The 24,484-nt window shown below is 35.2% G+C and overlaps 1 protein-coding gene across 1 annotated transcript in view; it reads left to right on the forward strand.

Moving 5' to 3' along the window:
* Nucleotides 1-910: 910 nt before the first annotated feature.
* Nucleotides 911-24,484, forward strand: part of LOC136034439 (uncharacterized) — a 179,473-nt gene continuing 155,899 nt past the window's right edge. The window contains exon 1 of the mRNA XM_065715620.1: nt 911-978. The gene's annotated coding sequence lies outside the window, so the exon portion shown is untranslated. The remainder of the gene's footprint in view (nt 979-24,484) is intronic.

The raw sequence follows: 24,484 nt of genomic DNA on the forward strand, positions 1-24,484 counted from the left end.
CTATGGCTAAGTCAGTAGGCCAGTAAAGGACCTGGTGGTCCTTTAGCCAGGTAGTGCAATAGGAAGCTAGGGACCAGCCAGCCTATGCTCTTGCATGCCCTTCCTTCTTACTGTCCCTAGATTTCCATCTGTACTCATTTAAAGTTAGGCCAATTCTAGCTGAGGTTAGTCATATCACCAACCCCTATCCAAAACAAAATAAACTGACAATGCCAGGAATTAAACCTGTGCCCCTTGGACAAAGCATTCCAGCCCAGAGTGCCTACCACTTAGCAAGGAACACAAATTTGACCAGAGAACAATAATTATTTAAAAAAAAGTAGAATATTGAAAAAAAAACTTGCTATAGTTGTCCCACTACTATCCTGTAAATGCTATAGGCCCATTTTATTTAGACAAATCAATTGAAGACAGGTATCAACAAAACTCCATCAGGGATTGTATATGCTTAAGATACAATCAAGCTATTTGAATGCTTAGTTATGTGATATTCTAGTCTTCAAATAATAAAAAAAGAGAAAAAGTATATGATCTATTTATTTTTCACCAGCTCATTTGAGCAAAATCATTTGTGACAGCCAAATGCCCATGGTTGGCTTAGAACCTCTCTAAATGCTCTGAAACAGAAGGAATAAAAAAATTATACTAATCAGCATTAAACTGTCCCTTAAATTTAAACACGTGCATTTTATTCGAAAATGACACTACTGCTAGTCAGCTTACTGTGCCGTTCCCACTGGCTCTACCGCAGTTAGAAATGGGCAGTTACCGCGCAGTTACTGCAGTTACTGAAAAACCGTCAGCTGGAACACACCCTAAAGATAGTTAACGAGCATCTTTAATTAAGTAACTTAACATCATTATCATTACCAGAATAATATATAAAACTTTTATAGTGGCTAACACAAAAGTTTGAAGACCATGAGCCTTTATGCAGGGAAGAGAATGGAACTGCAATTGTTCAAAGAACCAGTGATGGTAAACAATCTTATTTTGACCTTAAAATGATTTTTACAAAAAAATTCATCGGTAAAGTTCAAGCATTAATGTGATCTAGGCATAGGCTCTCTTGAGAAGCTTGGTTGAATAGTTCGTTGGGGTGAAGTCTTCAGGTCTTGCTTTAGGAAGCTTCTAATTAAATTCCTGTAATCCTTGGACAGTTGCTACCCTATCCAAAGTCAGTGGTAAATTGTTTTGTAGAGGTGGCATAGCCTAGAGTGAGTAATAGGTCTAATTGTCCAGAAAAAAATGTATATAGTTCAAAGAAAGCTTAGTTCAATCCCACTTGACAGAAAGAAACACTGTGTTACTCTGGAAGCTGATTTAAAACATTCAATGATAATTACTTGAGCTAGCCTTGGCTAGATTGAATCCTGTAATTCATTGAAGTGCTTCAAAAAACTTTTCAGTTTATTGGTAGCCTGTAACAACTTTTTAATATTAATTTATAGATACATTTGAGCCCTCCTAGCAAAGTTTCTTGTAGGCTACTCCTGGCTTGAAAACCTAAGCTTAGGAGTTTAAGGCCTGGTGTTGCTGTTATTTTGTTTGGGATAAGGGTTAATGGTGTGACTCTGTAAGCTTAGCCACAGTACACCTAGCTATAATGATTAGCCTACCTGGAGAAATTTTGAGGAAAAGCTTAAGAAGAATCAAATGTTTTTTGCACTCAAATGAATTCAAATGAAGAATCAATGTTTTGTAACACTCCCAGCTACAGACATTGAATCAGGATATCACTTGCTGTGCAATGCTGACCATTGGTCAGCATATAATTTTTTTTCTTTTTTAAGTAGGCCTAACTTCTCGCTACATTAGAAAATAGGGTCAAAACTAGTAGGCTATGCAATTATGCAAAATAATGTGAAACTCAAACCCTCATGTATTGCTATCAAAATAGGAGTTGAGAAGAATTGTATACATCAATGCATAACAAAAAATCTAAGCTATGCATCAATATAGTTGTTAAGTACTTGTGTGTTATTCAGAACACACTCAATAAGTAAAGTTAGTTCTTTTGTGAAACAAACTATGATGCAATTACATTTAAATTAATATTTATATATAGAGGTGGTTAGGTTAGGTATTTGATATTACCTTACCTTAAATTACCTTAAATCGCATTTACCAGCAAGATAAGGTGGTAGATCCTCCTGTAGTTCTCGCTGGTGGTGAGTGATGTAATTATGTTGGCTTAGCTTCCCAGTCCAGCCTCCACTCGGCCCTCTCCCAGTCCCTGTTGACTCCAGCCTTGAAGGAGTGGGGTGTCTCAGCTTGGATGGTAGACTCGATATAATGCACCCCCCCCCCCTTCCCCTAATGTGCAAATAAGGTTTTTGAATTTAGGCTAAGAGATTGGTTAGATAAAGAGGAAATACTGAGTCCAGTACAAGTGGGATTCAGATTGACATTCAGCACTATTGACCATATTTTTACTTTGGAAATATTGAGATGGAAAAATGGTTGGCTATTTGTATCTTTTTAGACCTGAGAAGTGCTTTTGATTCAGTAAATAGGAGGTTGTTAATTGAAAGCCTGTTAGAAATTGGCTTGCCGTCTTGTTTTGTAGCAATAATAGCAGCTATGTATAGGAGGGTGAAGTTTGTTGTAAAGATGATGGGGAAATTTTCTAGACTAGTTATGTCTCATTTGGGTGTGAAACAAGGATGTACTTTATCCCCAAAGCTTTTCTCCTTGTTTGTTAATGATTTAGACAGTTTTATGAAAAAATAATGGAGCCCCATTTGTATCTTTGGATTGGTTCAGGCTATCATGTATATTATTTGTAGATTATATAGTAGTAGTGGTGGTAATTTCAACTATTTATTCCACAGCCTTTCTGATTCAGGGGTCATTCTTAAAGAATTGGGACAAAACTTAAGATTTAGTATAAAAGGTGAGGTATTAATAAGGGGACAAACCCCCTCATATACATAATAAAAAAAATATAAGAGTATAAAAGTTTGTTATGTAAGTTAATTCTTAAGTTATGTATATTTTTTACTAATAAAAACGTTTGTTAAAAATTAAAGGTTCTAGTTGCCTTTTTAAGTAACCAAAAAATTGGAGGGCAACTAGGCCTCCTTCCCCACCCCTTATTTCTCAAAATCATCTGATCAAAACTAAGAGAAAGCTGTTTAGCCAAAAAAAAATTAATATGCAAAATTCATTTTAATAATTTATGTGTGGAGAGCCAAAATCAAAAATGCATTAATTCAAAAATGTTCAGAAATCAAATAAAAAAAACTAGTTTTTCAAACTGAAAGTAAGGAGCAATATTAAAACTTAAAACAAACATAAATTACTCTGTATATGAAAAGGGTTGTCCCCTCTGCAATTCCTTGCTCTTTATGCTAAAGTTTGATTCTTTGCCACAATTCTACTTTTTAAAACCATTAAAAACTTTAGCGTAAAGAGTGAGGGATTGCAGAGGGGACAACCCATTTCATATACGGAGTAATTTCTGTTCATTTTAAGTTTTAATATTGCTCCTTACTTTCAGTTTGAAAAACTAGTTTTTTTTTATTTAATATTTGTTTAGGGATTAAGCATAGGGAATCATGTTTGAGGAGTTAGCTTAGTAAGAGTTTATTTATGGGTGTTTCTGAATTCATAAAGTGTTTGAAAGTTTGTTTGCTTTTTTAAGTTGCTTGGAATTAGGTGCCTGTATAAAGTTGCATGTGTTTGCTATGGCCTGCAGGCTTTTTTGCAAATAAATCTTATCTATGACATTTTGCCTTTTTTTTTCAAATAAATATAATACAGAATTTGTAGAACAGACAGAGAAGTTGAACAAATAGGTAGAACAATAAATGTGTTTTTATTCCCTTCACTGCCTGTGTCAATAGAAAAGCCAAGGATTTACTGTTTTCATTCCCTGGAAATTATTCTTATACCTGGTTCCAATAGTGAGATTGAATTTGTCAAAGCTTGGAGGTTTATTCCTCCTGTCTGTTTAAAGAAAACAGATGCATAATTGAAGTTTTGTTCATTTTATCTTACATTTCATGGGCATCCATGGTATTTCTTCCTTTATTATTCTGTCTTGTTTCTTTTCTGCAGGATTTTTTTTTTGTCTCATTTTTACAAAGATAAAAAATTTTATTTACAAATTACTTATACTAGAAGCACATTTTTAAGACTTTGACCTAACTTAGGATCCCTTGTTCTAAAGGCATGATTGAATTTCTTGAAGCTAGAAATTTCTTTTGTGGCAAATTCAATGGTAAATATTTAGTTCACCCCTTTTGCAACTTAATAGTGGTAAAATAGGTAAGATTGTAAATTTTTAGTGACTGCAATATATTTCACCCATTACTAATTGCAGTAGAAAGGAAAGCCACTGGTAAGAACCCCCAAAGAATTATTTCAGATTATTTTAAAAAGGCTTTACTACCCATAAAGCTGGCATAACTGGAGAAGGGTCTTCTCAGGAATTAATGACTTTAAAAGCTATACATTATACATAAAAATGCACATTTTTATGCAGAAAGGCAGCAAGTTATTTATTACTAATCAGCTACAGCAGGTATATCTATCGCTTTCTTTAACCATCAATAAAGATAAAATGCATGCTGAAAACTGAATGCTCTTTGGAAACTTTCTTTAGACACACTAATTGTGAGATGGATATCAACAAAATTCCAACAGGGTTTGTATTTACTTAAGATTTACAAACAAGCATATTGAATGCTTAATTTTGTGATATCCTAATCTCTAAACAGTAACTTTCCTAATAGTTTTCTACCAGCTCATTTCAGCAAAATCATTTGTAATGACAATACACCCTTTGCTTGGGTGGCCTGGCCTCTCCAAAATGAAAGATAACTGCTAGTAGGCTAAGCTAGTTCTGCTTGAAATTTGCTATATGAGTTAAGGTATCACTGAGATGGATTATGTTTTTTGCCGCATTTTTAACTGGATTATGAAGCCCATCTCTAAGTTGAACAAAAGATGAATTTTATCCATCTTTTGTTGGTTTCACAAGGATTTTAGTTGAACTTGAATCCTTATGAAAATGGCCCCTAAGAAACTTTTGTAAGATATTAAAAACTTCAGGGTGAAAAATGAGTTATTAAGGAGGGGGAAGCTACCCTCATTTATGATTCATTTAAGAATTTACTGTAGCTACTAGCTCCTGACAAATCTTGGAAACACAAACTTTAGATGTCAAGTATAATAAAACAAAGATGTTATTATCCTTGATATTGCAAGTTACTCAGAATTACAATGGACACCACCAAATTAAGCATTTATGTTTGCACTAATTTGTTGTAAATTCAGAAAAGCAAGTTAATGTTTACATTCCATCAGAAATTTGTAATTTTGCAACAAGCCAACAACTGCATCCATAACCAAAATGATAAGATGCTTATCAATGCATTTCTGAGGAAAAAAAATATTTGATGGGAGAATTTTCTGCAGGAAAAATTCTCCACAAAGAGGAAATTCTAGCTAGGAAAAGTTATGTGATTTGATTTCCCCTCCACAATACTCTGCTCTTTATGCTAGAGTTTGACCTTTTGTCTTAATTCTTTAACTCTTGAAACACAAGGGCCATTTAAATAAAATCAGAAACTTTTAAGTCCTAAAAAACTGTTTCTATGTAATATAAAGAAATAACAAATTATTGGCTTTGGGTGAAACTAATGTTACCAGATAGTACACGAGAAATTGGGCAACATCATTCTTTTACAAATTGGGTTTTATTTAAAATAATATGTATTTTTCAAGAAAATCCTGACATTATAGGAATGATGGGAACCATTTTTGGAATTAACATATCAAATACCATGAAACTTGGCAAAATACTTTACGGAATTTTCAAAACTGTAATTTTGGAGGCCAATTTTATCTATGAGTAAATTTATTAATGCCAAACCTGAAAAAATTAATTCCAAGAAATTAGAAGTTTATTCTACAAAGACAGTGATAGATGATGTAGCCTATATGATTATTTCTGCTATTTAACCAACATTCTTTCTTGGGAAAAAAGAAAATAACTAAATGAAAACCATAAAATAGCCTAAACTCAAAAACATAGTCAAATAAAGAATATTTCTGCTATTTAACCAGCAAAACAAAATTAGCTAAATAGAAAGCATAAAACAGACCATAGCCAAAAGCCAGGAAGCAAAAAGAGACTTGTTGGTTGTACAGGCTGTCAGGTATTTAGTCAAAATGTTCCTATTGGGTTAGTTGGTCTATACATATGGTAAACTTTTTCTTCAAATATGCACATCAAAATAAAGACTCACAATGATTGTATACAAGATGACATCTTTGTATACAAGATGATGAATAAAATCATAATTGCAGGTTACAACAATAAATGACTTTGTAGCAAAACAAAATAATGTATTTTTAAATAAAATCAGAATCCTTTTTTCTTGGTCCTAAAAAACTGTTTCTATGAAATAAAAAAAAAATACAAATTATTAGTCAACATAATACTTGTCTCCACTCCAACATTCATTTATACATATACCCCAAAATAGACAAAATGGGGTAGCTAAGTAGTAATGCTATTTGGCAGTTGTTGCTAAAGTGTCAGCAGCTTTTGGAATTCTATTTAATTGTGCTATTGGCAGCTTTGGAACTTTGTCCATACCTGAATATACAAGATTGTGTCTAGAAAAATAATAACTTGCAAGATTAAATTGAATATTAGATTACAACTTACCACCATTTTTCTTCATTTTCATCTGATCCTATATCAGTATCCATTATTTCATCAATAAGCAACTGTAGACCTAAATAATGTTGTGCCATTTCTGATGTACCACTGGCAGAGTTCATTGTATGAAGATTTGAAAAAAGCTGTAAAATAGTAAAATCTAAAATTGTATCTAGCTGAGATAATCTATTGAATTTTTGAAGTTATTTGATATTTTAGGATTTTGTAAGATATCTGTTTCAATATTAGTGAGTGTTTTGAAGAGTATCAAGTATTTGAGATGAAAGGAATGCATACAAAGTCTATAGGTTCAGTTATTTTTGTTTTCTACCTATCAAAAGACAACAGTTTTTGAACAGCCATCAGAAGAGAGAAATTTCCCTTTGCAGAAAAATCCTAAATCAGCCATTGAATTTTTATGCACCCATCTCTATGCTATATTTTTCATGAATTTTGGAATATTAGATGGAGGCTGTAAAATTTTGTTCCTATATTGGGCTTTGAATAAATCATTTTTATCTTGGACTGTGGTCTCAAAGAAAGCCTAGATTTAATTAGAAGCCAATACAGTAAACTGAAAACTGTGTTGTCACTACTCTGCTTTATAAAGGTAAAACTTGGTGAACTGAATATTTTAAATATATGTCATCCACTTTACTCTAAATTAAATCCTACCTGCAAGTTTCTGTTTCTTTCTCTTGTTAAGTTTAGGTCATGGGCCTAAGCATGAGCCTGATTTGGTTATTAAACAAATTTCTGAAAATCATATTGCCCTAACAACAAAATGTTCTGTGTTCACAAATTAATGCCCAAGAAAACGTTTTTAATTATCATGAAAAATTGGCATTTTTTATATAGCTTATACCTTTGATCTGATACAAGTTTAACCTATTCATAAGCAAATACTATAAAATTATGCAAATAAATAAAAAAAACAAATTCCATAAAAATGAAGACATGAAACCCTTACAATTTTCTATGAATAAGCTGAAATCAGTCAAGTATGAAATAAAACAAAATCCAGGACAAAACCAGTCTTTCTGCTATGCTAATTCACAAATAGCACTAATTTACAAAACTGTAAATGGGAGGGGGAAGGGAATTTATTTTGAAAATCTGAGGAGGGGGGTTCCTTGATGGATGTACCAAAATATATATATATTTCAATGAAAATTCCCAAAGTATTTTGCCAAATCTAGGGGAAATCCCTCTCATTTGATGCAGATCCATCATCAAAAAATCATTTAGTAAGCTCAAATACTTTTCAAGATAGCCTAGTGAAAAGGCCATCATTTGGAAATTTTAACTAGCCTAGTCTAAAATTCTAACCTTAATAGTTCAACTGAATGTAAGAAAGTGATAGGCCTAAGCCAAAGAGTTTCAATAATCAACACTACTGTATGCTATCTCAGACACTAATGCACTGAAATTAATATAGAAACAGGATATTTAAACCAAATCTAGGTTAATGCCCACAGATTTATTGCAAAATTAATACCTTTCCATAATGAATTTGGCATTAAATTATTTATGCAGCATTCTGCTTTTCCTTTTGTGAACAATGAAGGTCAATTTTATACAGTGGGTTAAATTTAAGATATAGGTTAGGCTAGCTTAATCAATCAGGAAACAATGCAGAAAAAATAATTGTGGTAAAATTCTAGTTTAGCTACTTTTTGCTATCTTGGCAAGAGGTTACGTTATTTAAACTATACACAAGACAAACAAGTTTAAACATTCAACTAGCCTAGAATATCCTATTCATACACCCCTAGAGTGTATCTAATTTTGTTGATTTCAAGATCAGTTCGGAAATATTCTAAGAGTTTCCTCTACTGGTCGGTGGCCTCAGCTACAATATTTACAAGGACTTATGCACAGGAAGTTATTCTAAATTCAGACTAAATGAGTCTAAAACAAATGTTATCAAAATCTTGGTCGTAAAATTTTTTTCTATCTGAATAAGACCTTAGTTACTTCAAAAGCCGTTCCTGCTGAATGTAAAATTCAAGTAACTTTTCTAGTTACTTTAAAGTTACTTGATTTTTCACCTGAAACACCCTCATGAACTTACTAGATAATGTGTGTGTTCCAGGGACTTACTGTAGTAACCGAATAGTTAGTATTTCCGTTCCTAGCGGGAAAACGGTTACTGCCCAACCCGCTGGGAACGAGAATAGTTACTTCCGGCAGTAACCGCAGTAAGTGATTTTCTTGGGTGTGTTCCAGCTGACGGTTTTTCAGTAACTGCAGTAACTGCGCGGTAACTGCCCATTTCTAACTGCGGTAGAGCCAGTGGGAACGGCACAGTAAGCTGACTAGCAGTAGCGTCATTTTCGAATTAAATGCACGTGTTTAAATTTAAGGGACAGTTTAATGCTGATTAGTATAATTTTTTTATTCCTTCCGTTTCATAGCATTTAGAGAGGTTCTAAGCCAACCATGGGCATTTGGCTGTCACAAATGATTTTGCTCAAATGAGCTGGTGAGAAATAAATAGATCATATGCTTTTTCTCTTTTTTTATTATTTGAAGACTAGAATATCACATAACTAAGCATTCAAATAGCTTGATTGTATCTTAAGCATATACAATCCCTGATGGAGTTTTGTTGATACCTGTCTTAAATTGATTTGTCTAAATAAAATGGGCCTATAGCATTTACAGGATAGTAGTGGGACAACTATAGCAAGTTTTTTTTCAATATTCTACTTTTTTAAAAATAATTATTATTCTCTGATCAAATTTGTGTTCCTTGCTAAGTGGTAGGCACTCTGGACTGGAATGCTTTGTCCAAGGGGTACAGGTTTAATTCCTGGCATTGTCAGTTTATTTTGTTTTGGATAGGGGTTGGTGATATGACTAACCTCAGCTAGAATTGGCCTAACTTTAAATGAGTACAGATGGAAATCTAGGGACAGTAAGAAGGAAGGGCATGCAAGAGCATAGGCTGACTGGTCCCTAGCTTCCTATTGCACTACCTGGCTAAAGGACCACCAGGTCCTTTACTGGCCTACTGACTTAGCCATAGACACATTCTTTCAAACCCATTAAATATAAGTAAAAATGAAGAATACCAGTATGATGGTCCTTCTATTTCCCTGAAATGTGGATGTATGGCCAAGAGTGTGGGTCATGAGAGATAGCTTGTGAATGTAATTGGGGTGAATGTTCTGCAAGATTTAAAAAATTTATGACTGTTGCTCAGGTTGGCAACTGAACACAGAAGTATAATTTTGTTATTTGTTTTTCTTTGTGACTATCATGCTTATTTAATGTCCAGTATTTTAAAGTTAATCTTCTTTAATTTGTCTTTAATTGCCATGGCCCCAGGGCTTAAATACAATAAAACCTACTTATATCCATTGATTTTCTTTAAATAGATAGTAGCTCTATGTTTCCTAGCTTCAGTAAATTTAAATGTAATTGTGAGACCAGGGATTACAAAGTAGGTGAAAACTTGCAAATCAGCCTCTGGTATCAATAAAAATTTGTAAGAAATGGATATCAATTTAAAGATTAAAAAAATTGTTAGAAAACAAAGAAGACAAATGAATAAACAAAATTAACCCCTTTACAACCATTTAATGAATTGTCACAAATATAGGTCACCCTTAAGATTGAAATGAACAAAGCTTCAATTATGAATCCATTTTCCTTTAAACAGACTGAAGGGGCAAACCTCCAAGCTTTGACAAATTCAATCTCACTTTTGGGCATTCTCACCTTTCCTTTTCAAAGGAAACTTTCTTTGGATGTTTCCCACCCAACTAAAAACAACACGGACAGAATCAGGTACAAGTGACCTTCTACTTAGCCTAAATACACAAGGGAAAAGCATGCATCTCTATACTATAATTTACCTCCAACCTGCCTAATGTGCAAATATATAGCCAAAATTATGTAGTTCCAATGTATTCTGTCACCTGTTACCTTTTCCCCCATTCTTGCTTTGTTTACAGTTGCTTCAATTAACAGGGAGTTAAAGGTTGAGGGATATATTGGCAGAATCAATGGGAAACATGTAACTTCAGCTATAAATATTTTTGGAGATCATCAAAGGTCAATGCCCTCTAGAGCAAGAATGAGTAGAGAGTTGTACTTTGAAATACCTTCCCAGGACATACTTTAGCCTGTAGACCCATCCCTGAAAGTTTCATTTTCATAACCTAACCCATTTCAGTGATAGCAAGAAGTCAATCAACTAGAATTTTATTGGATAAAATTACCATCCTTTGGAATAGACTCTGAATAGTCTACCCTAGCCTACTTCTTCAATAGGATTAAAGACAGTCTCAGAATAATGATTTGGCAGCCCATAAATCCTCAACTTATCTGTAATACTTCACCTAGGCCTGTTTACAGAGCCTAAAAGGAGTTAATGCTTAAAATGCTACCATGTGGCAATTTAATGGAGCCTCAATGTTACCTGGAAGAAGTCAATCCTTAAAATGATTCCAAATGGCAATTTAAGGTAATAATTATGCCTGGATATGCTAGAAAACATGGAAATCTTTAAATTAAATAATAAGTTTTTCATTGATATAACCTACTTGCTAATAGATAGCCTACTACTCAGGGTGTCCTTTAATGTTGATCCCAAAATATGGTGATTTACTAACCTGGCTCAGATCCCTCTTTCTTTTGCAAAATCACTGTCCCACCTTCTTCCAAGCAAATAACTTCATATTCCATTACTTCATTCTTGTCCATATTTATTTTTGTTGAATGAGATTTTTGTTGAAGAAGGTGAATTATGTACTTACTGCGCTAACCATTCTTTTGAGCACGGTAAGAAAATCACTTACTGCGGTTACTGCCGGCAGTAACTATTCTCGTTCCCAGTGGGTTGGGCAGTAACCATTTTCCCGCTAGGAACAGAAATAGTAACCATTCGGTTACTACAGTAAGTCCCTGGAACACACCCCATAATTCACCTTCTTCAACAAAAATCTCATTTTGAGAAAAAGCCCATGGTTGGCTTACAACCTCTCTAATGCTCTAACAGAAGGAATAAAAAAATTATACTTATCAGCATTAAACTGTCCCTTAAATTTAAACACGTGCATTTAATTCGAAAATGACGCTACTGCTAGTCAGCTTACTGTGCCGTTCCCACTGGCTCTACTGCAGTTAGAAATGGGCAGTAATGGCACAGTAACTGCAGTTACTGAAAAACCGTCAGCTGGAACACACCCAATTACTGGTGTATTTTGGATAATCATCCTGCCATTTAACCCAAGACTCTCCTGTTTACATTTAAGTTTCATGGACAGTTCAAATAAGCATAGCTCTATTTTAAAGTACAAAAGTAAAGTAGTTACAGAAGTTTGTTCTCTCTCTCTCTCTCTTTGTAGTTAAAAAAGTCGTGGTCCTGATCTCCACTTTTGTTCTCCAACTTTTTGTATTTCTCCTTCCTCTTCGAAGCCGAACGTAGTTGAGCAAAATCGCTGAAAATCACGCAGAGATGGCTGTGTTTAACAGCCTCACAGGCCCCAAGATGCAACCCATGAGTAGCAAAAATATCGCGAAACCTGTAAGCTAATTTTATAAAGCGTTTACGAACAAACTCGTCTTTTAAACGCGACAGATCAAATAATTCTGCAAATTCAGTTTTTGACATCTCTGGAGGGAGTCTGTGTGCTTGCTTTTGCGGGCCTATTCCTAAAACGCTGATAACGTGGTTGATAACACAAGCTGGATCAATCAATTTATTGATACTAAAAGAAAAAACTATTAAAAAAGTAAAATGGTTACTAGGCCCGAGAAGCTTTGCTTGTAATGGACCACAGAGAACAAGAATAAAACACTATAATCAAATATATAAAAAAAAACACTGGAACAAGACAAGGACATTGAATAGATAGGGTATTTAACAGATAGAAGATTTAGAAGGAGATTTAACATATAGCTGAAAATGATTTTAAAAGAAGAGAAGAGACATACAAATTAGAGAAGGATTAATAAAGAAAGAGAAAAATTATTGAATTGGAAAGACCCGACGAAATAATGCCTTTGCAGAAAGAAAAAGAGGGACATCCGAAGGGATGGAGTTCCATGATAGAATTAATTGATATACTAGAGAACTCTGGGCTGCTCTAGAAGATCATTTTGGTAAAATAGATCGTCGAGAAGAATAACGTAAAGAAGAAAGTACCTACCTGAGCCTGTCCGGGAAAAAAACTGCTGTAGGGGCGGTGGGAGAGTACCTAGAAAAGCAGAATGGGCAAATTAAGTACTTTTACCTATAATATGATCCAGCGGAGCTATTCCAGTATCATTATAAAGATCAGAGGAAGGGTAAAGCCGAGAGAGAAGAAAAGCAGCCTTCAGTGCCCTATTTTGGGCTCTTTGAAGTGAACAGAGAAGAGATTTATTAGTATTACCTCAAACAGAGCAGCAATAAGAAAGGTAAGGATAAATAAAAGCATAATAAAGAGAAACCATAATATCAGGAGGAAGAAATGAGTTAATCCGGTGCAACATTGAAGACTGGCGGAGGATTAAGGAACGGGTGTGAGTTATACGCGATATAAAAGAAAGAAAACAGTCAAGATACACACCAAGAAATTTCATCATAGTAGCTTGTGGTATAATATCGTTCCCAAAAGTCAGGGTGATTGGCTCCTGTACGTCTCGCATACGGTAAGGGGTCCTAAAGTTGACAATAGCACTCTTTCGGCTGTTAAGAGCCATACCATTGGACCAGCACCAATCCTTTACTTTATCAAGAAGACCTTGAGCTATATAAGTGGCAGATGGCAGGTCCACTGCAGCAATGACAAAGTTACTGTCATCAGCAAAAAGAACAGGGTGAACATGGGGATGAAGAACATCAACAAGATCATTAATGTAAATTAGAAACAAAAGTGGTCCAAGCACAGAGCGTTGTGGGACACCTTTCAATACAGGCAAAGTAGAGGAAGAAGTACGATTAACCAAAACATACTGAGATCTCTCTGAGAGGTAGGACCTAAACCATTCTAGTGGGTCTCCATGCACTCCGAATAAAGATAGTTTAGACAGAAGAACATTGTGGTCAACCATATCAGACCTTTGAAAAGTCGAGAAATAGACCCAAAACTCACAAGCCCTTGTCCAGATTAACACGCACAAACTCAGCTGCATCAGAAAGTGCATGCAAGGAAGAGAATGAGGGACGAAAACCATACAGAGAATTTCCAGCAGTCGAATCAGTACTAAATACAAATGAAGAGAGTCGACGATACACTACTTTTTCAACAGCCTTTGAGATGACGGGAAGAAGAGAAATAGGTCTGTAATTTGAAATTAGAGAAGAATCACCTTTTTTATGCAAAGGTACAACAGTTAGTTATGTGCGAGATGGGATGAGAAACAAACTGACTGATTTTTTTTTAAGGACATTATTGCTCAAACCAAAACTATCAACTGAACAACTGCTTGGAAGTTGAGAAATAATACTAGAAATCTCAGTAGTACTACATGGGGAAAGGAAAAAAGAATTTTCTGTCACAGGAAAACAACTTACTCTACTCGGGGGTGGAATGAGAACTGAGGGAAGTGTGGTGAAATACGAATTGAAGGCACTTGCTAAGGATTTTTTGTCCACAACAGATCCATCAGCTTTCCTATAAAGAGATGGGAAAGCTTGTTTGAGTTTCTTGTGGGAGAGAGCTTCATTAATTACAGTCCAAACCTCGCGCAAATTCCCTTTAAACTCATTAATTCGACGCGAAAAATACAGCTTTTTTGCTAAACAAACTGAAGAAGTGAGCAAATTTTTGTAATGTTTATACTTCAGAAGATCTTCCTGCGTCTTACTTTTACATGCAGCCTTGAACAAAGACGCCTTCATATGGGTTATATTGATCAGACCTCTAGACATCCATGGGCATTTAGGTGTAAAATTCCTTGGCCTCTTTCTAAGAGGAACATGCTTATCCAACAAAGTTCCTATACGACACAAAAATAATCTAGTTGCACAATAGGCATCAAGAAAACTAGACCAATCTTTACTCTGAAGACTATGTATTAAATTAGAAATTTCTTTATCTGTAAGTTCTAAAAGAAGTTTCGCCTTTCTCATCCACAGTAATCTCTGTTTTAGGCACAGATAGTGATAGATAAATAGGGAAGTGATCAGAAAGATCAGTGAAAACAAGACCAGAAGAGAACTTCAAATTAGGAGAATGAGAAGTGAAAATATTATCTATTAAAGTGGCAGAATTTCTTGAAGGGTCAACACGTGAAGGAAAAAAATTGAAGGAAGTAGCCCAGAAGAAGAAAATACATAAAAAGATGGTCACATTCATCATTTGAACCAACATTTAACATATTACAATTAAAGTCTCCCAAAACACAAATCCATTTTTTAGAGAAAGTCCCCACACCAGAAAGCTGATCAAGCAAATCACAGATCAGATGTGTTGGAAAAGGAAGGGGCTTATAAAACTAACAAACAGTATCACATGCAAACTGGCTTTTCAGATCAATAACAAGAGAATAAACTGTCCTACTATTAGACACCATCGATGTAAACAAGGATTCAAGGTCAGATCTTCTACAAAATTCAATACTAGATTTTATGAACAAAGAAATACCCCCAGAACACTTTGTTAACATTCTAGGGACATTAATAGCAATATAACCATGCATATCATAAGCTGTAAAATTATCACTGTCATATAACTATATTTCCGTCAAGCCTATGACATCAAAAGGGCAACAAATTATCAGACCACAGATACGATTTAAGACTGTCCCACTTATCTCTTATCCCACGCACATTCAAACAAAATACATTAAAGCAAGTGTTTGATGAGAGTGAGAGCATAATGTTATCACAATAATCAATGGTGGTGTGATAATTACAGCTAGAACTAACCATAGATTCAAGGAGAGGGTCAAAAGTGTGTGCCTCTTGTTTACCAGTACTACTTGGTTGATCAAATATAACTGAATTAAGAATAGAAGAATTCAAAAGGAAAGAGAAATCACCCATATTTATCTCTCATAACAGAGACATACAATACCTTCACAAATGACACAATATCCATAGTACACTTGAAGGTGATGGAATCATAAACAAAGATAAAGAAATATCAGTGGGATGGCAAACATTACCCAAAGAAAAGGGTTAAATAATGTGGCACCAATCAGAAATAGATGAGCTGCGAGTGTGCAGGCGTGACAAACAATGACAGAAATCAGGCTACCAAACAATGACAGAAGGTAGGATGCCTCATAATATTTGAAGAACAGGCTAAATTTACAATATGGGACCAGTAAAATTTATGTGAGCTGTAAGTGTTCTGACATGACAAAAGTGTGATAGAAAATAGCATACATGAAGGTGATAGGAACACAAACAAATATAAATAAATATCAATGGTATGACACACAATGTTCAAAGTATAAGACCGAAATAGATATGAGCAATCAAAATTATGTGATCTGCATGTGAAAACACAAAATTAAGATATGGTAGAATTTAGGCAAAATGAAGGTGATATGATCACAAACATAAATAAGGAAATAATACTGGGGTGGCATATATTTATCCAAATATTGGCCAAGAGTTTAATATGGAGCCAGTCAAGACTATAAGAGCTGCAATTATGCTGATATGACAAAAATATGATAGAAATTGCCCTACATGAAGGTGAGAGAGTCAAAAACAAAAATAAAAAAATTCAGTGGGATGGCATATATTAATCATAATATTGGCCCAAAATATAATATGGGACCAGTCAAAATTCCATGAGCTGCAAGTGTGCAGACATAGCAAGAACATTCTAGAAGCCATGCAACATGATGGTGATAGGATCACAAACAACATGAAGAAAAATCAGTGGAAAGGCACATATTAATTAAAGGAGTGGCACAAAATATAATGTGTAACCAGTTAAAATTATGTGAGCTATAAGTATGCTGACATGACAAGAGTATAACAGAAAGCAAGCTACATGAAGGTGGTAGAATCACAAACAAACATAGAGCAATATTAGTGGGAAGGGACATATCATCCAAGGTATTGCCCCAAAGCATAATATAGCACAAGTCAAAATTATGTGAAGACAGTGAAGAGTGAAAGAGAAAAAATGTAAGAACATAAAATAAATTCATACAGAAACAATTCAACACATTATAACAAAGTGAACTAAAATCCATCACTTTAATTCTCTGCATTTGCAGCACACAAATCAATTTCATCCTGATCACTGAACTTAACTACTCTTCCAGACTGAGTTTTATACAGGATATCACCTTTACTGGACCAAACGTTACGTAAACCAAGCTTTGACTTGGCATATGAAAGAAGCTGTAAGCGTAGTTTTGTAAGCATCTCAGAAAATAGTGTCCCAGATCCTTTCAAATCCTTCTTTTGTCTGAGAAGCAGTTAGCAAATTCGTAAATTACTAAATTCTACAACTACGGGTCTGGGTTTGGCAGATGGTTTGCCGTTTCTTTTGGCTGATACAACATCAGACTGGGTAATTGGTATGCCAGGAAATTTCCCAGCACATAGTGACATGAACTGACTTTCAGTGTTTTCAATGGGGACATCTTCTTTCACCCCAAAGACAATAATTTGGTTGCTCAAAGCCTGCTGTTCAAAACGGTCATTTAATCTTGCCAGGTTAGACTGGATAGGCCGAAAAGAGCTCTCAAGGTCTTTCATTGATGACCCTAGAAGAGTCAAAGAAGATTCAATTGAAAATATGTGTTTATTAAAGCTTTCAAGGGTTTTATCAACTAGACTTCTAAGATCTAGATTGAGGCCAGCATACACATCCTGCTTGATTGCATCCAGCTTATCTGAAGAAATGATGACATCATGTTGCATGAATGCCTGTTCCTCTTTCATTTTGGTCACAGCCTCATCTACCTCGGTAGAGATCTTGGCCAATATGAGGTCATCAAGTAACCCTTTCACTGAAGATTTAAGACTGTCAGGATGCAGTGAATCTGCTAACATTTTGTGTTTAATTTTTATATTATTCATGTGGTTAGTCAGCATGAGTATTTGCTCTGAAACGGATTCTGATCCAGAGAATTGGAGTGAGCTGTCTTACCTAAGTTCAGGGGGTGGCTTGATTTGACTTTTCATTACTTACTTAATATGAACAACAAGACAGGTACAGAGTAAGCAGTGGTATAAGGCAGGATATGGTTCACAATCTAGCAGCAAATTTCAAATAACAAAGCAGGAGCAAGTTAAAATTAGCATAGGTCTCACCTGATGAGTCCCTTCTTACACCCCAGGGGTAGGGGCTGCTAAAACTGCCAGCCTTTATCCACTGGTAGGCAGGCAAAACCAGTACTTCGGGCTGCTTAAAGCGTTGTTGGTAATGCCAGAAGACTTCAGATTAATCCAGTTAATATTAACACGTCTTTTCAATTTGATCCGAGATAAGTTCTTTTTCAGAAGCCGCATATAAATACCCTAGTATTACTTTCTTAACCTGATATCTTGATCAGCATTATTTACTAGTAATAAATCGAAAAAGCCGCTTTTATCATTTCTACCAGTTGGTCATCTATTTCTAAAAGCTTGTTATGGTTTACTGGACTAAACTGAGAGAAAATTTAGTACCTTCCAGCAACTGAGTCCTAATCTTGACTATTTTGATACTCTGCGCAGGCACCATCTCCGTCTTTATAAGTTGTACTACAAAACCTTCAGACGAATCAGAACTAATATCTAAGCCCTTACCTGCATCCATTTCTACACTAGGGGAAGAATCCGATTGAAATACACTTATGTCACTATCTACTCTAATGTTAAAAAAAAGTTACGTGACTGAGTACTGGCATTCCTGGAATTTCCACTATTTTACCCGTTGAAACTATTCCCAGCACCACTTTTTGGCAGTTGCCAGGCATTGTACCCATGCAGGAAATTTCCCCTTCGGTTACAATTGCCCTGACCTCGGTAACTGGTGGTACCCACAGCATTAACCGCTTCTAAACCACCACCACTTTTGCGAAGCCTTAGCGCTGTTTGCACATCCTCTGCATGTGACAAAGTAGCTAGAGCAGAAGTATACGTTGTTGGCTTCTTTTCGAGAAGAAGTTTAGCATAATTGTCTGGCAACCCATTAACAAGATCGTGAATGATAATGGAAGGGTTAACATTATTTCCAAACTTCTCTTCACAAGCCTGTTTCACTAAAGATGCATATTCAACTAACGAATGGTTGAGTTCAAATTTACTGTATTTCAACTCACGATATTTTGTGGTTGTTGCGAACCTTAACAAAAATGCGGATTTGAAATCTTCTAGGGTCTCAGAAGGAGCCGAAGTCCAGAACTGAAATGCATCTCCTGATAGTTTTAAGCCCAAATAAACTTTCCCATTCAATGAAAAGGCCATTCGGTCTTTTTAATGAATTCACTAACGTCAGACTTCTCGTTATACACCGCCAGTGACTACCAATTTTAATATAGTCTGAGCTTCCATTCCACAAAGACATAAGCTGACAAAAATAAAAGAAAAAAAATATATGTCCAAACCCAAACGTCGCAACACTTTTAACCAACCGCTACCCATTCTAATCTAAAGTCGCATAATATACAACTAAATACATTTTAACTAGGAGTAGTAAAACTCTCTCCCCCTTTCAGGTACACCACTGCCACCATTATTATATACGATAATCTTATTGGTAATATAGTACCTTTGGTTGGTTCTCAATCCTACGCCTGAACGGAAGCTACTACTATATTTTATTTGACATAACTAAACAAGAAGCATAAATACATCAAAATATACTTAACTTAGGTTTACTCAACTGAACACGAAATTAAACTGCACTGATGAAATCACTCCCCTTATCTATATATACCCAAACTGACATTTACCCAAACGAAACCCACAAGATATTCCAAGAAAATGACAAAATGATAAAATACTCCAGAAACTAAAGTGAAAGTGACACTTGCATCTATTTAGAATCTACTTGACCCAGAATAAACCCTAGCGTACAACACTAGTCCACCTCCCCCTCAAGGCCTATTTAACCCAAATGTATCGGATAAAATTTTTTAGATTACCATTTTTCTAAAAATAGTTCAAAGGTCAGAAAAAGCTCATTTGTTTGGAAAGTGAAAGTCCTAGTTCCCTTTTTAAGATTCAAAAGAAATTAAAGGACAAATAGCCTCCCCCCATCCATGCCCTTTTTCCCCAAAATGCACCAGGTAAAAATTTTGAGATAGCCAATTTGTTAAAAATAGTTAAAATTTTGAAAACAAAACTCTGGTGTCGAAACAACCCCGTAGGTTCTTGGGACAGGCGTTGTAAGTAATGCCCTGGGGGTATATATGTTTCATATAAAAAAGATACTCAGGTATACTCCAGAGAGGTCTAATTTGTTTGGAAAGCAAAATTTTATTCACTTTTTAAGTGTAAAACAATCGGCCTTTTTTCCCCAAATACATGAGATAAAAAATTTGAGGTAGCTATTTTGTAAAAAATAGTTAAAAGATCACGCAACAAAACTTTGGTTTCACCCCCCCCCCCCCAGGGGCCGGAGGCAATCGTTGTAAGTTATTTCCTGGGGGCATATATGGTTCTTTTGAAAGGGATGATCGTAAAAATTCAGAGAACGCTCATCTTATTGAAAGTTCTACTTCACTTTTTAAAAGTCAAAAGAGATCCAAGAGACAATACCCCCCCCCCCCCTCACGCCCTTTTTCCACAAATCTATCCGATTAAAATCTCGTCATACCTATTTCTTTCAAAAATACTTCAAAACTCAGATAACAAAAACTCCAGTGTCAAAACAACCCCTAGGGCCCAATCTCAAGATAACATTTTTTTTTTTAATAGTTCAAAACTCAGATAATAAAAGCTCCGGTGTCAACACAACCCCCCAAGGTCTAGAGACATGCGTTGTAATTTATGCCATGGGGCATATATATTTCTTATAGAAAGGATGCTCATATAAACATCTAGACGGCTCATTTCATTGGAAATTGAAAGTTCTAGTTCACTTCATAAGATTCAAAAGTCATCGGAGGGCAGTAAGCATCTCTCTTTTTAAGAGATAGGCTCTCCCTTTAGTAAGCCACACCTTTTTTTCCAAGTGCATCACATAAAAATTTTGAGATAGCCATCTTTTCAAAAATAGTTCAAAGGTCAGATAACCAAAAATCTGGTGTCGAAACAACCCCCCACGGCCCAGGAGAAAAACGTTTTACACATCCAGGGGGGATTTATAGTTCTTATGGAAGGAATGCTCGTATATACCTCAGAGACGTCTAATTTGTTTGGAAAGTGAAAGTTCTTGTTTACTTTTTAAAAGTTGAAAAAGATCAGAGGGCAACAAGCCCCCCCCACGCTCTTTTTCCCCAAATACACCAGATAAATATTTTGAGATAGCCATTTTTTTAAATAGTTAAAAGGTAAGTAAACAAAACTCTGGTCTCGACGCAACCCCCAGGGCCCAGGGCAGTCGTTGTAAGCTATATCCTGGGGGCCAACATGGTTCTTCTGGAAGAGATACATGATTAAACTTTAGAGAGGGATAATTTGACTGGAAATTGAAATTTTCCAGTACACTTTTTAAGATCCAAAAGATATCAAACTACCTCCCCCCCTCGCCCTATTTCCCCAAACCTATCTGAAATTTTTTTAAAGATAGCAATTTTCTTAAAAATAGTGCTAAAATCAGATAACAAAAACTATAGTGTCGACACAAGCCCCCAGGGCTGGGGACAGACGTTGTAAGTTATGCCGTGGGGGCATATATGGTTCTAGTAGAAGGAATGCACGTACACACTTAAGAGAGCACTCATTTGTTTGGAAACTGAATGTTCTAGTTCTCTTTTTAAGAGTCAAAAGTTGTCGGAAGGCACCTAACCCCCACCCCCCTTTTCCCCAAATGCATCAGAAAAAAGCCTTGAGTAACATTAAAAAAAAAATAGTTTAAAGGTCAGATAAAAAAAAATGATGTAGACAACCCCCAGAGCCCGGAGGCAGGCGCTGTAAGTTATGCCGTGGGGGCATATATGGTTTTTATGGAAGAGATTCTCGTATAAACTTCAGAGAGCTCATTTTATTGGGAATTGAAAGTTATAGTTCACTTTTTAAGAGTCAAAATTGAACTGAAAACATGGACAACTAGCCGCCTCTACGCCCTATCTCCTCCAAATGTATTGGAAACAAACTTTGAGATTGCAATTTTGTTAAAAATAGTTCAAGGACCAGATAAAATTTATGTGTCGGAATAAACCCCTAAGGAGGCAGGCGTTGTAAGTTATGCTCTGGGGGTATATATGGTTCTTATGGAAGGAAAGCTCGTATAAGCTTCAGAGAGGGCTCATTTGTTTGGAAAGTAAAAGTTCTAGTTCACTTTTTAAGAGTCAAAAGTGATCAGAAGGCACCTAGCCCCCTCCTCCTTTTCCCCAAATGCATCAGAAAAAAGCCTTGAGATAGACATTTTTAGAAAAATAGTTTAAAGGTCAAATAAATAAAAAATGATTTAGACAACCCCCAGAGCCCGGGGGCAGGCGCTGTAAGTTATGCCGTGGGGGCATATATGGTTTTTATGAAAGAGATTCTCGTATAAACTTCAGAGAGCTCATCTGATTGGGAATTGAAAGTTATAGTTCACTTTTTAAGAGTCAAAATTGAACTGTAAACAAGGACAACTAGCCCCCCCTACGCCCTATCTCCCCCAAATGTATTGGAAACAAACTTTGAAATAACAATTTTGTTAAAAATAGTTCAAGGGCCAGATAAAAAATTTATGTGTCAGAATAAACCCCTAAGGAGGTAGGAGTTGTAAGTTATGCTCTGGGGGTATATATATCACAACAAAAGAGAGAATAATGAGGTCTTTTTTCCCAAGACAGTGAACCAACAAAACCTATTTGAATATTTCGGCCCTATATCTAAGGGCCGTCTTCAGCAAAGAAAAAATAAAAATAACAAAACACTTACAATAAAAGTTCTCAGTTAAAAATACATTTTTTTAAATAGCCTTGGCATCATTACTTCTTAACGAAAAGTTCAGCCAAGACTGTCTGATAAAAGCTAACATTTTACAAGATAAAAAGGTTCATTCATTTCACTAACTGTATTTATTAAAAATTGGAATGATTTCTTATTGCGATATTTGCCTTCTCTGCAGCTAATCTGATAGTTCTTTTGGGATTGGACTTGTCTTTGTTCGTTCCTATTTTTGTTTTATTTTGAATTAGAATAATTTCTGTAATTAATTTTGTGTACATAGGGTTGAGTGTGTATTCACCCAAGTCTCTATTTAGGGATGTATTATTATTTAAGTTTCGTTTGATTTCGATTGCCTCGCGGACAGTTTGTTTGATTCCTAGGTCATTGCTAATTAGAATTGTTTCGTCAAATAGAACATAATGGTTTGGATTTTCTTAAATATGATTACTTAAAGCTGAATCGAAAGATATGGAATTATTTTTAGATTTTAATGCCTTTTCAATACTTTCTTTGTGTTGCTGTAATCTTGTTCCTAAATTTTGGTAGGTTCGACCAATGTAATAATTTCCACAACTACATGGTATTTGATACACCCCTCGTAGACGAGTAATTGGGGTTTTATCCTTATCAGAATTGACAAGGTTCATTATACTTAAATTGCTTGTGAATACAACACGTAAATTGTTCTTTAAATAAACTTTTTTCAGTTTTGAAGTAATTTTCGGAATATAAGGTAGGTAAATCGTGCTTGTGGGTTTATTCGAATCATTTACTGGTGTGGGATTTAAGGCTTCAGAAGAATGTATCTTTAATCTTTGAGCAATAACAGTATTTATGAGAGAAATTGGGTACCCGTTGCCAAAAATTATGTCTGTAATAAAATGTAATTCTTTTTTAACATACGGCTCTGAACAGATATTAAGTACTCTATCCACAAGAGATATTACCACACCTCTTTTAACCTGTGGAGGATGGTTAGATTTGAAGTGAAGGTATCTATTATTATGCGTAGGTTTTCTGTAAACCGTAAATCAAGTTTATTCGCACTGCGTATTATCAATACATCTAAAAAAGGTATTTTTCCATCTCTTTCGGTTTCTAGAGTGAATTACAGGTTTCTATCGTAAGTATTTACATGTTCTAGAAAACCTTTAAGTTCACTTTCGCCATAATTCCAAACTGAAATTACGTCGTCCATGAAACGTCCCCAAAACACATGATTAAGAAAATACGAATCTAGGGCCCAATTTTCAAGATTCTCGACGAAAATATTTGCGAGTAGGCCTGATAGAGGTGCTCCCATAGGAAGGCCCCTTACCTGTTTGTAATACGAATCTCGAAACTGGAAGTGCATGGAATATTTGTTACATAATTTAACCAAATGCATGAGAACATCAATGTCTAGACCTATTGCTGACTCTTCTATTTGTTTCAATTTTTCTACAAGATCAACTGAATTTTTTATATAAGATTTTTATGAAGCAATGGTTTAAATGTAGTGCATAACCATTTTCCAATGTTTGAGGCAGGTGATTTTGTATTAGCTACAATGGGTCTTAGAGGAATGCCTTGTTTGTGCAATTTTGGTAATCCATAAAACTTTGAGCAAAAAACACCACGAGGGAGGAATTTATTGTACAACCGTGGAGTGATTCTGCCATTTTCTTTCAAAGTTTTAATTCTTTTATTACTTTTTGAGCAAATTGATCAGTCTGGTCATGGGTTGATTTAACATAAGTGGTTGTATCATTTAAATGTGACTGAATTTTACTATCATAATCAGTTTTATTCATAATTACTATGGAGTTGCTTTTATCGGCTTTAGTGATTATTATTGAGGAATCCTTACGGAGTTTGTTCAAAACTTT

Source organism: Artemia franciscana, chromosome 13 (genome assembly GCF_032884065.1).
Source record: "Artemia franciscana chromosome 13, ASM3288406v1, whole genome shotgun sequence".
Taxonomy (NCBI): domain Eukaryota; kingdom Metazoa; phylum Arthropoda; class Branchiopoda; order Anostraca; family Artemiidae; genus Artemia; species Artemia franciscana.